This window comes from Nycticebus coucang, chromosome 4 (genome assembly GCF_027406575.1).
Source record: "Nycticebus coucang isolate mNycCou1 chromosome 4, mNycCou1.pri, whole genome shotgun sequence".
Taxonomy (NCBI): domain Eukaryota; kingdom Metazoa; phylum Chordata; class Mammalia; order Primates; family Lorisidae; genus Nycticebus; species Nycticebus coucang.
Window position 1 is genome coordinate 126,556,793 of NC_069783.1, and position 14,349 is coordinate 126,571,141.

A 14,349-nucleotide genomic window follows, 5' to 3' on the forward strand; every position below is an offset into this window, starting at 1 on the left:
CCTCTGTGGAAAGTTGGCTTCAATCTGCCTCCTCCCCCTCACAGCTGAACTTTTAGAACACACATTCACGAACTGGGATGCCTCAGTTTTCCAGTAAGACTATGGGAAGATCTTAAAAAGTGATCTCATCTGCCTCCTAACTACAATAGAAACCAGAATCTAAAAATGATGTGGTGCACTTGCCCAGAGTCAAAATTTCCAGTGGCAGCTGGGGCACTGACTTCACTTCCCATCTTTGGAGCCCTCTACAACTCCAGATCAGTTCACTCCAGTGATGCCGAAAGGACCTGGAATGGATAATTTCTATTGATTGATCTCCAAGCTTACTGACTTTATTTTTTGTATTTCTAGTTCTGAAATTTCCTTTTGATTTTATTTATGTTTTCTACTTTCTGCCAAAATTTCCCATCTTTTCATCCAGTATGAGCACATTTTTCTTTATGTAATTGGGCATAGTTCTAGCAGTTGTATTATATTCTTATCTGATAATTCTAACAACTGGGTCACCTCAGGGTTGACTTCTGTTGATTATTTTTTCCCTTGAAAATTGGTGTATATTTCTGATCTCTTCATGTTAAATAATTTTAGATTCTATCCCAGATGTCATGAATGTTTTGTTGTGGTTATGGATTATGTTTCAAAGAGTGTTGATGTTTTGTTTTAGTAGGTGATTAAGTTTGTTGATTGCAAATTCTGTCTCAATTGTGTGAGCAGTAGTTAAAAATCTATTTAATTCTTTAAGCCTTACTTGTAATTTATTTAGATCCTCTCCTATGCATTCATGGTCAAGGGATCAGCTAGAAATTTGGACTGAATCTATAACCAGAATTTAGGGTTCTCCTTCTCATCTCTCTTCCCTCAAGGATTGTCCTTCACTATGGTTATGGTTACCCTACGTTCCATTCTCTGGTTTCTTAGGCCAGAGATTTGGAAACCTTTCTATCAGAATTTTAGTTTCTCTGTTCAACTGTGGCCTGTCATGAGTAGCAGAACTGAGAAACTCATTCTGTACTGGTCTCTTCCTCCAGGTTTTGACTCCCCTGCTAATCTGTTTTTTTCCTCTACTCTTCAGAGACCTAAGGTAATTGCTTTTTGAAAATTGTTCAGAATTTCTAGTTGTTATAAATTATTAGTTTGTCATGACCTTAATTTTGCAATATCAGAAATAGAGCCCCAAACTTCTGATAAATCAGAAGTTTGTAGTCATTTTAACAATAGCCCAGTGATTCATGTGCAGCTGAAAAGCACTACTCTATATCACCCTAAGTAGAAGGTACTTCTCTTATTCTCATTTTAAAGATAAGGAAATTGAAGCTTAAGAAACTTTCTTAAAATGGCCAATGCCACAGAATGAGTTAGGAGAGATGGAGTTCTAACCCATCCAAGGGTGGGAAACCTATGTTCTCGAGGCCACATGTGGTCCTCCAGATCTCCAAGTGTGGACTCTTGACCAAATCCAAATTTCTGAAACAAATCTCTTTATTTTTATTTTTATTTTTATTTTTTGAGACAGAGTCTCACTCTGTCACCCTGGTAGAGTGCTGTGGCATCCTAGCTTACACCAACCTCAAACTCTTGGCTTAAGTGATCCTCTTGCCTCAGCCTCCTGAGTAGCTGGGACTATAGGTGCCTGCCCACCTATTTTTAATAGAGAATGGATCTCGCTTTAGCTTAGGCTGGTCTCCAACTCCTAAGCTCAAATAATCCACCCATCTTGGCATCCTAGAGTGTGAGCATCGAATCTGGCCAAAATCCCTTTATTAAAGGATTTGTTTGACTCATGCCTGTAATACCAGAACTCTGGGAGGCTGAGATTGGTGGATTGCCTCAGCTCAGGAGTTTGAAACCAGCCTGAGTTAGAGAAAGACCCTGTCTCTAAAAATAGCTGGGTGTAGTGGCGGGTAACTATAGTCCCACTTACTCAGGAGGCTGAGGCAGGAGAATCCCTTGAGCCCAAGAGTTGGAGGTTGCTGTTAGCTAGGATGTCATAGCACTCTACCCAGGATGACAGAGTGAGTCTCTGTCTCAAAAAAAAAAAAGGATTTGTTTTTCGTTCAGTCAAAAGGCTACATTTGAGAACCTAGAAAAGACCACATGTGGCCCCAAGAAAGAGTTTCAGGTTCCCCACTCCTCTTCCATGGAAATTAGTGGGCTCTATACTACTGTGAAGTGCAGTGGCAGTCAGGAGACTTGTAGGTACAACAAGAAGGCTGTCAGTTGCTGCCTTGGGTCATGCATTGAGAGACAGAGAGACGGCCACTCACAGACTGAACTGACCTCATTTTCCCATCAGTCTTTGCTTGGTTCTCTATTACTGGGATTTAATTTGAGTCACAGCATCAGCATGATGTAGTATCAATCTTGGGAGTCTCGCATCTTAAAACCCTTGAGTTGGAGCTCTTCATGTTTTAATTGATGCGAGTGACTTGCTCACCATACAAACCAGAACATTAAGCATTAATTGAACTTGAAAATTAAATGGTATTCTCATCATTTCAAGGAACTCTATGACTGTTGCCTTCTAATACAGGTGAAAAGCCTATAAGTAAACCTTTAAATGGTTCCATTTTGTGGGCTCAGCGCCTGTGGCTCAAGTGGCTAAGGCACCAGCCACATAACACCTAAGCTGGTGGGTTCAAATCCAGCCCAGGCTGCCAAATAACAATGATGGTTGCAACTAAAAAAGCCAGGCATTGTGGTGAGCGCCTGTAGTCCCAGCTACCGCGTTTCCCCGAAAATAAAACATCCTCTGAAAATAAGACCTACTTACAGGTTTCCTTCTGGGTGAAATATAAGGCATCCCCCTGAAAATAAGGCCCCCCCAGGCTCTGTCTCAGAATGAAAATTAATTTACCATAAACTGGTTGCCCAGACTGGCGTGTGGCAACCAGTGACGTTAAGCAGAGTCCTGACGTCACTGCTGTGTGGAGGCGGAGCGGAGGTCATAGTGAGTCATGAGCATGGGGCAGGAGAGAGGAGGAGACTTTCACAGATGTGTGTAGAAGAACAGGAGGATCAGAGTGGACCGGACGCGACAAAGGTGGTGAGTGCTGGTCTGTCTCTGGTGACACTGCCTGATGCTCGCGGCCGCCCTCATGATGACTGAAGGTAGGATTCACAGTTTGTCTGGTTTGTGTTGACAACTACTGTACTACCGTACCATATACAGGTAATAAATTTCCTTTATTTTCATTTAACAATAAATGTGTACCATATTCTTCTTCATGGAAAAATAAGACATCCCCTGAAAATAAGACCTAGCGCATCTTTGGGAACAAAAATTAATATAAGACACTGTCTTATTTTCGGGGAAACAGGGTACTTGGGAGGTGGAGGCAGAAGAATCGCTTGAGCCCAGGAGTTGGAGGTTGCTGTGAGCTGTGATGCCATAGCACTCTACCCAGAATGACAGCTTGAGACTGTTTCAAAAAAAAAAATTAAATAAAAAAAATGGTTTCATTTTGTGAAGGCAAGTTTGACGTCTTTTGTGAGTTGGAAGAGAAAGAACCTGGATATAACTCCACCTGTGGGTTAGGGCCCAATTGTGTAGAAGTGATTTAGGGCCCAGCTTCATGGGGGGCAGGTCTGTAGGCAGATACCTGTATATCCCAGCTATTTCCAGAATACTCCCTAAAGATGATTAACTGCCTCCAGATGGTCCATTAAAGGTCAAGCATTCAAACAGCTTATTTCCCCAGAACCTTGTTTTGTGGTTTTGTTTTTGATTAGTTAGCATAAGAATAACTTTAGATAATGTTAGTGAAGTGGTTATCAGTTAATCTGGTTAAACCTTAGCCCATAAGAATAACTTTAGATAATGTTAGTGAAGTAGTTATCAGTAAATCGGGTTGATCCATAGGCCTGTAGGTGCCAGGCAGTAAAAGGCCTGGGGCCAAGGTTTAAGTCATATGTTTATTGATTAAGTTATGTGCCTATATAAGCCTTGGTGGAAGAAATAAAATCGCTGTTTGCCTGAGTGAGCTTTCAGCCCCCTTATTCTCCGACATTTCATCTCAGGCTCAATCTCTGCAGCACCACCCACATTCACACAACATTCTAAATTAAGAGGATTTTTGTATTCTTAATGGTCACCCTCTTTCTTTCACTTTCACATCCCAACCATCAACTGTAAAGAGGGTTTATTATTTTCAGTAGCTTATGTAGTGGACCAATCCATCAGTCAAGGAATGTTTAGAGGGTGTAAAATATATGTCAGCATCCATGTTATCTCCTTTGTATAGCCTGGCGCTAAGTTTCTGTCCTCAGTAGGACACTATTTACACGTCATCTGGATTGAAATTTAAGTAGCATTTCTGAAGAAGACGGGTGCAAGGCTGGCCTGGCAATGACTTTAGAAAATACCAGCTCAAACCCCAAGCCAAGAGAATGTGAATATCTCACCTCAGGTCACACAGCTATTAATGGAGAGAGTCAGATGTTTAATCCCAATCCTTGACCCGCCCATCATAAACAGGAAGACCTGGGACTTGGGAGAAGATGTGATTCTTTGGATGGGGAGGCCAGAACTGGTTGTGGATGTTGTTAGGAAAAATATATTTCCAGGGATTTTAGAGGGAATTACATCTCAAGGGAGTAAAAAATGGGCAGCTGAGGAAAAAGTCAGGAATAGGTGGAGGAGCCTGAAAGTGAACTTCAGCCTAAAGAGCCTCAGAACACACAGATCTAGCACCATGGATAGTGCTGGCAGGTGGGGGCAGGGGGACTGGTTTGTTGGAACCACAAGAAGCAGGTGGGTGTACGGCCCAGAAGCTAGTGAGAGAAGACCTTAAATGGCTTGAACCTGTTAAAATAGGCCCAGACCCTAATGTGCTGTCTTGACCCAGTTTTGAGCCCCTGGTTGGAGGCTGGTCAGTTCTTCTTCAGCTGGTAAAGTCTTCCACATTAGCACGTCCCTTATCAGACTGTTACACTCTAGGGACACCACGCACCTGTCTTAATTACATTGGGGCTATGTGCCAGACAACTAGAAACAGCTCCTACACCACTGAACCTGTGAAATTATTCAAATTAGCTGATTCACAAAACTCAGCCAACCCACATCTCTCTTGCCACACATAGGTTGCTCCTTACAGCCCCTGCTGGCTGTTACTCTGTCCCCAGTGTACTCTTGTGTGGCTCTGCATGGGTGGCCTTCTCTCTTGTTTGGAGCTGTTAAATAACAGAGTTCCATTTATCATCTACAGAGTGTTATGTTTTGTTGCACCATCAAAAGGACCTTTACATCTTACAAATCAGTGACATCCTCTGCCCTCCTCCAAGGTGCCAATCATGGAAGCCACCACAGTCTAAATGGAAAGATCAAGGTGAATATGACAATTGATGAATGTATCCTGTAGCCTGCAGGGTGTGAGAGGACAGGTGCAATGTCTGTTCTATTCATGGTTATACCCTGCTCAGCAACTACCAGTTAATCTTGCTAACTTCAGCAAGTATTTAGTACAACCTTGGGGCTGTGTCAGATGCACAGAAGCTGAGCTGACAATACTATGAGAAGACAGCCCATGTGTAAGAATGGCAGAGAAATGAGAGTGTCACCACGCATTCCCCCTGGGCTTCCGTGCTTCCAGCTTGGTTTGACCCTGAGATTTAATCTGTAGGAACTTCAGTTTTGTGGCTACTTGCTATCACTATATTTCCTGACAGATTCCATGTCTCTCCAGTGTGAGGACATGAATGATTACTAGGTTTTCAAGGAAAGGGGCTAGATTTTCCCAATAGGATGCCAGTGACCAGATAAGGAGAATATGACAATTTTTTCAGCCGTGATCAAGAGACTGATAGACATAGAGTTGAGAGACTTGACCGGGAAGAAAGAGGAGTCATTCCCTCTCCCAGAGGACAGTTTTCCCATCTTTAATGTGAGGGGATAAGATTGCTCCAGAGAATGAGAGATAGTATAAGAAGGGATTCAGAGAGTGGATTCTGCAGCCGAAATACGTGGGGTCAAATCCCAGCTGCACCATTTACTAGCTGTGTGGGATTGGGCAGAATTCTCTCTCTCTATCTCTGAGCATCAGTTTCTTAATCTTTAAAATGGATACAAAGAATGTCTTTGTCTCATAGGATTATGGGAATCACTAAATTAGATAATATGCACTTAATACTTAACTCCTGGAACACTGGAATTATTCTGTATTTGTTAATTATATTAAAAATAATAACAAATGTGATAATATATTTAGGGTAAAAGTCCAGCAAGAAATAGGAAAGTACAGTTTTAAAGTATCTCTAACCCAAATGCTTATTAATTACTGTATTAGTCTCACATTGCTGCTATAACAAATTATCACAAATACAGTAGTTTAAAACAACACCTATCTATTCTCTTGCAGTTTTGGGAGCCAAAAATCTGAAATCAAGGCTGAAATGAAGGTGTCAGGAGAGCTGCACACCTTCTAGAGTAGTGGTCGCCAACATTTTTTAGCACCAGGGACTGGTTTCATGGAAGACGATTTTTCCATGGAATGGGGAGGGGGGATGGTTTTAGGATGATTCAAAAGCATTACATCTCCACCTCAGATCATCAGGCATTAGATTCTCATAAGGAGTGTGCAACTTAGATCCCTCCCATGCAGTTTACGGTAGGGTTTGTGCTCATCTGGGAATCTAATGCTGCTGCGGATGTGGAGCAGAGGAGGTAGAGCCCAGGAGGTAAAGTGAGTGATGGAGACCGGCTGTACATACAAATGAAGCTTCTCTTGCTTGCCTGCCATTTACCTCCTGCTGTGTGGCCTGGTTCCTAATAGGCCATGGACTGGTACCAGTTGGGGACTGCAGCTCCAGAGGGTCTAGGGGACAATCCATTCCATGTTCTCTGCAAGCATTTTTTGGCTTTTGATAGCATGACTCCAATCTCTGTTTCTGTGGTCATGTCACCTTCTCCTCTTCTGTCTGTAACCTGTCTCTTTCTTATAAGAATATATATGATAGCATTTGAGCTCACCCTGATAATCTAGGGTAATCCCCCCAACTCAGTCTCCTTAACTTAATATCATCTGTAAAGACACTTGTGCATATAAATTAACATTTACAGGTTCCATTCAATTATGCACCTTGATTTTAGCTCCATAAGACCCAATTTCAGGCTTCTAACTTGCAGAACTGTAAGAGGATAAATTTGTGCAGCTTTAAACCACTAAGTTTGTGGCAATTTGTTATAGCAGCAATAATAAACCAACATGTAGTGTTCTACTTACGCGTATGTTTATGTACAAATGCATTATATGTATTTAGAGAGAGAGTGTGATGAAGCTAATGTGAGAAAATGGCAACATTTTGGGAATGTGGGTAGAAAAGTCTTGTGGAAGTTCTATGTAGGAACTAAAACAATTAGAAAATTTCTAATTGTTTTAATTCTAAAAAGTTCTTAGGAACTTCCACAAGAGCATTGGGTGGAATGCTCTTTTTCTAATTGTTTTATAAATTGGAAATTATCTCGGGAAAAAAATCTGAAAACAATACTCAGATTGTGTGGATTTAGATTCTCCACTGTGGGTGGACATTTCCTTTGTAAAAACTGTCATTTTCTTGGATTCTTATTACGTTCCAGGCTCTGGGCCAGCATGTTTTATTCATCTTCTTATTTTATTATCCTAGGAACACCTTGAGGTAGGTGCTTTACCCCATTTCACAGACAAAGAGACTAAGGAACAAATAGCTTAAAGGACTTGCTGGTGGGGGCGGTGGTCACCAGCTAGTGTGTGGCAGATCAGGATTCCCCCTGGTGGCCAATGCTCTACTGGTTGGAAGGGAGGGCGAGAAGAACTGCAGTAGTATTTCTTTAAATTATTTCTTTCTTCCCCTCCCCCCACCTCCACTGGAGAACTGAATAGAACAGAACAGTGGTTCTTAAAATGTGGTCCCTGGACCGGCATCAGCTTTAACACCAGGAACTGTTTAGAAATGCCTTTTCTCAGGTATTTCTCCATACTCCTAAATGGACAGCAGGGCCCAGCTGGCTATGTTGTAATCTGCCCCAAGGGTGATTCTGCTGCTCTTTCAGGTTTGGGACCCCTGTTCGGGTGGGCGGGCTGGTGCTTGCTGCCTGATGTTAAGCATCAACTCTGTTTGTCATTCTCTGAATATTTATGAGGTTTCACTGATATGCAAATTTCTGCCAGTTGATTGGCTTGCTTGGCATGGGTCCATGCATCTCATAAATCAGAGGCCGCTGTGCTTTCTTGTTTAGTAATTCTCCAACTGTGGGCCATTCAGTAGCTGCAATGAGATCAATAAATTCTCCACTCAGAGGGCAGTGAACCAGGTTGGCTCCCACATGCCCAGAATTCCCACTGCTTTGAAGCTCCTCTAGGGGGGCCATAGAACGTCAGCTTCTCCAGTCAGGTAGATATAGGTTTGCATTTCGTTTTGTTGTTTTTGTTGCAGTTTTTGGCCAAGACTGGGTTTGAACCCACCACCTCTGGTATATGGGACTAGCGCCCTACTCCTTGCGCCACGGGTGCCACCCCTAGGTTTGCATTTCAGCTTTGCTGTTTACTGTCTGTGTGACAAGAGCATGTCAGGTGACCTCCCAGCCCATTTCCTCATCTGTGAGATGGAGGTGGGAGAATCTTAGGACCTAGTGCAAAAGTGCTTGGTTCTTGCTTTCCTTGAGTCTTGGAACAAGGGGTTCATCATGTGCCCATGGTCACAAGGCTCTCTCATGGTGGAATCAGGCTAGAAGCCAGGTGTCCTGGGTCCTTGTCCAGCTTCCTTTCTCTCACACATGGACTCCTGGCCCTTTGTCAATCCAGCTGGAGCCTGGATTTACGGGGCATCTGCCAATTCAGTTGTTTTGCTGCTGCTGGCTGTTTGGGCACAGGGGTCAGTTTCAGGACTTGGCCACAGGCAGAAGCCAAAACTAGCTGATGAAAGTGGCTGCTGTTCTCATCTTGAAATACAAATCCTGATCATCTGCCTTGTTTTCAACTTGTCCCCAGGCTGCTTGGTTGGAGAGGGCAGTCAAGCCGCCCTTCCATGTCTTCCTTGTTCAATCAAGATGTTCCCAGTGAGCTGGTGGTTAAGAGCACATGTATTGGAGTCTGTGTGTCCCTGGGAAAATTGCTGAGTCTCTGAGACTCAGCTTCCTTCATCTGTCAGGCACTGATCACAGTGCCTACCTCACAGGGAGTTTGTTAAGATTGAGTGAGACAGTCCTTGGCACGGGCTCCAGCACAGAGTACACACTCAAAATGGCAGGCTATATGCCATAGGTGTGGGAGTGGAGGATGCAGAAGAAAATGTTAGGTTACACAGAATATCAGTCAGGGTCTGAACAGAGAAACAGAATCAGTGGGACATATATATTAAGAGATTTACTGCAAGGAATTTGTTGGCTGGGCAAATCTGAAACCCACAGGGCAGGCTGTCGGGAGGGCAAGCTAGAACTCTCTGGAAGGAGCTGGAGCTCCTTCCACAGCTAGAATTTCTTCTTCTTCGAAACTTCAGTTCTCCTTTTAAAGACTGAGGGAATCAGGTTCACCCACATTTTGTAGGATAATCTTCTTTACTGATTGTGAACTCTAGTCACAATTACAAAATATCTTCACAGCAACAAGCCTAGTTTGGGACAGTTGCCACCTTGTACCAAAAGAAGGGGATGTCTTGAAACTATTTGGAATGGGAAAGAGTCACAGAAAGGTCCACATAAGGTTTAATTTGGACCAACCAATCAACCAACGAACAAAAAGTTTCACTACAAAAATAATTTAGCTGTAGAATGTATATGAATAAAAATAGAGAAAAGTGGCCAGGTGTCTTGGCTCATGCCTGTAATCCCAGCATTCTGGAGGCTGAGGTAGATGGATTGCCTGCGCTCATGAGTTTGAGACCCCTTCTCTTAAAAAAAAAAAAAAATAGCCGGGCATTGTGACTGGCACCTGTAGTCCCAGCTATTCAGGGGCTAAGGCAAGAGAATCGCTTAAGCCCAAGAGTTTGAATTTGCTGTGAGCTATTACCCCATGGGACTCTACTCAGGGTGACAAAGTGAGACTCTGTCTCAAAAAAAGAAAAAAAATAGGGAAAGGTGAAAAACAAAACAAATAATCAAATACCTTCATGGCAACACCTACCCTGTTTCCCTGAAAATAAGACAGTGTCTTATTTTAAGGTGTGCTCCCAAAGATGCGCTAGGTCTTATTTTCAGGGGACATCTTATCTTTCCTGTAAGTAGGTCTTATTTTCGGAGGATGTCTTATTTTCAGGGAAACAGGGTAGATTAGTGTTTGATTGATTAATGGGGAACTACAGCTTAGGCAAGGGAACACACAAAACTGACCATCACATACAGCAACAGGAAATCAAATGATGTCGGAGCACATGAGAATGGAATTTACTTTTCATTTCTCTTTTGACTCTCCTGATTACTCATGGAGAAAGTCTCAGCTGGTGATACTGTGTCTTTAACACCTTTCTGAAGCCCAGCAATGGCCCTTTATAACAAAGAGTAAGCAGGCTCAGGGACAGAGCATCAAATGCATGGTGGAAACCAGTGGACTTCACTCACATCATTTTGTTTTCATTGTGGTTATTTCCTTTAGAGACCACATTTCGATAATAATCTTTACATCTTTTTTCATTGACAGCAGGAATAGAAAGTTTATTTTTAAAATAAAGCTTAAGAAAAATATGAGCCATTGAAATAAAAATATGAAAAGTAAATTGTACTATAGGATACGGCAATAATCATGCTGGCTGCATGGAAAAATGTAGGATCCACCAGGGCAGCCTGAATAAAGGATCTTCTCAACAGGGTGGTGGCAAGAGCTTTGTCAGAGGCAAGGTCTTTAATACCTTTTTAAAGCTCGCTGATGGCACTTTATAACAAATGGTAACCCAGTGAGAGTGGCTTAGAAAAGCCAGCTGGACCTACCTCCCCACCCCACCAGCTGTTGTTTTCAGTCACTATGGTTCCTGCCACTCTCTCTGTTACTCACAATGCTTCAGCCACCACTGGCTCTTCTTTAGTCCTCAAAAAATGCTGGCTCGCTTACTTCCGCCTCCCGACTTTGCACTGCACTGGCCACGTGGCTGATTCTCTCCACCTTCTCACTGGGGTTCCCCCATTTAATGTCACAGCCCTGATCCTTTTACCCACCCTGCCCTTTCCCCATAACACTTGTCACTCCTTACATCCTATTTAATTACTTATCACATTTTTGAAATGTGAGTCCGTCCCTCTTCCTTCCCCAAGGAAGGTGAATTACACGTAGAGTGAGGAAACATGTCTTTTAAAGGTAAAGCAGACACACACACATGCACACACATGCAGCTCAGACACGTGCCCCCTTTGTGCTCAGGACTGGTCCTGCTTAGTATATTAGTCCTCAGTGTGAACTTAAGGACCAGTCACTGGCATCTTCATTCCAGGGGCTTTTTGACCTTAGATAGTTTGAGATTACCAAGCTAACTTGTATGGTTCTTGTAAAAATCCAAATAACTCTTAAGAGGAAAAAATTAAGCTCAAAATGCTTCCATCCGTCCCTAATATCCCTCCCTGGAAGTGACTTGTGGATCCTTCCACTATTTTCCTATGCACACACAAAGATATAAAGGGTCACCCATGAAGGCACCATACATAGGGAGAACAGAAAATTATAGCTAAAGGTACCTTTATTTACAAAGTATTCATTACAAAGTTTTTTTTTTTTACAAAATATTCTCTACATGTTGACCACCTCTTTGTAAAATTTTGTAACATATGCACATATATACAGAGGGTGCCAAAAAAATTCTACACATTTTAAGAAAGCAAAAAACTGTATTAAAATTATAATATTCAAATCAATTTGACTTTTGCAATTACAAGAGGTGTTCAAATGTGACATGTATTTATTTCTTTGTTACTGATATATACTGAGTATTATAATTTTATACAGTTTTTTCTTTTCTTAAAATGTGTAGACTTTTTTGGCACCTTCAGTATATTACACGATATAATTTTGTATATATAGTATGAATTATATATATGTAATAGATTTACATCCTGCCTACTGTTCTAAAACTTGCCAGCTTAAGAAAATCAACAATACATTTTGGCTGTTTCTTCTAATCATTTCATGTTGACACTACCTTATCTTTTTTATATTAGGATTATCTTCCTCGGGACAGCATCTTTTCCTTCCTGAGCCTCAGTGATCTGATGGTTAATGATACAATGTGCCCCCAAAAGATTTGCTTTGACCCTTGCTGTGATAGTGTGTCTCCATCATTTGGATGTGTCCTGATTTTGTTAACTTGTATCCTACAGGTGGACTTCTAGGAAGTTTCCAGTGTTTTCTAGAATAGGTCCACAATCCCTTATCCAAGCCCCCTGGGATCACTCGTGTTTTGGGTTTCAATGTTTTTGAATTTTAGATGGGCTTTAGGGTACATATATCATATACAGTTGTAAAAGCAGTGGTGGGGGACTTGTGGCAGTATCCCATAATCAAATACACTGATAAATATTTCAGGGAAACATCTAAATATTCCCACTAAATGGGATAAATAAATACTATAAATAGCCTCACGTTGGCTCAGGGAAGGTTTTGCTGCCAAGCAAGTTTGGCTCCAAATTTAGAATGGAAACATACTCAGTTTTCAGAGCTCCTTGGATTTTCAAATTAAAGATAAAGATAAATATTCTCAATATTTCTAGAATATTGTCAGATATCTGACAGATTTCTAGAAAAGATGTTGTTGGGTTGAGGAGACTGTTCATTATAAAACTTTTCATAATTGTTTATACACTTCATCCCCATGTCCTTGGAACTGTGTTAGTTCTAAGTTGGGGCTGTTATGGGGGTGGAGTCCTTGCACTTCTGCATCCTGGGGTGGTGTGGAGGTCTCCAGGGGTCTGGGGCCTTGTCCATGCCCTGGAATCCTTGGGGAGAGACCGGAAAGGAGGCAGCTCCCACCAGCTGGGCCCCATGAGCAGGAGCAGATCGGCTTGAAGCACCTGGAGCTTAAGGAAGTGAAAGCTGAGCTCCCGAAGGCCTGCAGAGAGGCAGATAAAATCAGAACTAATTGATCAACACTTATGGGCCCATGTGGAAATAACTCTCATTGGAAATCAAGCAGGTGGGAGGTAGCAGGAGGGGAGGGGTAAATTCACACCTAACAGGTACAACACACACTGAGTGATGGGCCCACTCTTAACTTTGACTCAAACTGTACAAAAGCAATTCATGTAACCAAGACATCTGTACCCCTGTAATATTCGGAAATAAAAACAAAAGTCTTTGGGAAGAGCTGGCCTCAGAGGCTGTAACCTGCTTGCTTGAGGCAGCTGGTGTCTGAATTAACCCTGGTCCTCTGCCCATCCCAGAATGCTGAGCTCAGGGCAGGGCCTGGGCTGTGTTTCCCTCCAAGTCCCTCCATCTGTTTTCATCAGAGAGAGGGTGATTGTGAGTGGAGACGGATTGTGTGTGCTGTGGCTGCAGCTGTCGGGCGTGTGGTGTGGGAGTGGTTTGAGGTGGGAGTCCTGGTGAACTTGGTAGGGGCTGGGCACCCCCTGTGTTTGGGTCACAAGACAGGGATGTGAAAGAGGCCTACAATAGTGCATGATCTTCCTCCCAACGAAAGTTTGGGATCAGCACAGTGCCTGGCACTTAGTAAGAACTTTATATAGGATTTGGTGGAAGGAATAGAAAGGGAAAGGATGATTGTGGCTGGCTGGAGCCAGAATGGCCTTTGATAATCACCCTATTTCCCCATTCCACAGAAAGCAAAGTGCAGGCCCAGAGAGGGGAAGAGGCTTGCCCCAGGTTGCCCAGATGAAGTCTTGGTAAGCCGCCCCAGTCCCTTTCCTCAGAATTGCATGGTGGGGGTCCCACTTCTGCTTGATTCAGCTGATTCTCTTTGGCCTTGAGGTCCTCATCTGTCAACTCTGTGTCCTTCTCCTGACCTGCTGCTGCCTGGGGGAGGAAGGCCAGAATCAAAGCTGATCATGTCCCTGTCCTGCTTAAAACCCATCCTTGGCTCCCCACTGCCCACTGAATGAAGAGCAACTGTGAGGTCTGGCCCCGCACTCCCTTGCCTCCTCATCTCTTCTCATCTCTGCCCTCCAGCTCCCTTGTCTGTGGGCAATTACTTCCCCATTCAGGCTCTGTCCCTCTGCTGGGCCTTTGCATAGCCCTCTGCCTTGCATTTTGGCACCTGGATGGTGGCACTGGAGCACTTGCTTCAAATCCCAGCTCTGTCACTTCCCAGCTTGCAGCCTGGGGAAAGTTACCTGCCTTCTCTGGGTTTCAGTTTCCTCATCTGCAAAATGAGACTGACAGTAGTGAAACCTGCCTCTTGGGGTTGTTGCAGCCATGAAGTGAGTTAACTCATGGGTGGGCTGAGAAC